The following is a 442-nucleotide window of genomic DNA, read 5'->3' as shown; positions in this document are numbered from 1 at the left end:
GAAGTAAAATTCTATCAGTCTCTTTTACCGAACCTCTAAATTACGGGGACGCAAAAACACATACACATATACTACGGGCTTCTTTCAGTTTCCGTCTACCAAATTCACTCACAAGGCTTTGGTTGGCTCGAAGCCATAGTAGAAGACACTTGCCCAAGGTACTACACAATGGGACTGAACCCGGGACCATGTGGTTGGTAAACAAGTTACTTACCACACAGCCACTCCTGCACACACACACATACATACATATATATGGAACAAAAATGCAATAGAGAAGAGAGGGCATTAAAACATCTGGACAGAAGGATGATTGAAAGGCGGACAAGAGAAACAACAATTAGGACAGGCCAAAGAGGATGGGTCATTTGTGGCTTTCTTTCCTCAGTCAAGTTCCAGAAGTCACGACCATTTCGAGCAGTTACATATATTAGAGTGTATA

The sequence above is a fragment of the Octopus bimaculoides genome, chromosome 27 (genome assembly GCF_001194135.2).
Source record: "Octopus bimaculoides isolate UCB-OBI-ISO-001 chromosome 27, ASM119413v2, whole genome shotgun sequence".
In the NCBI taxonomy this organism is placed as follows: domain Eukaryota; kingdom Metazoa; phylum Mollusca; class Cephalopoda; order Octopoda; family Octopodidae; genus Octopus; species Octopus bimaculoides.
This window is presented reverse-complemented; position numbering follows the sequence as displayed.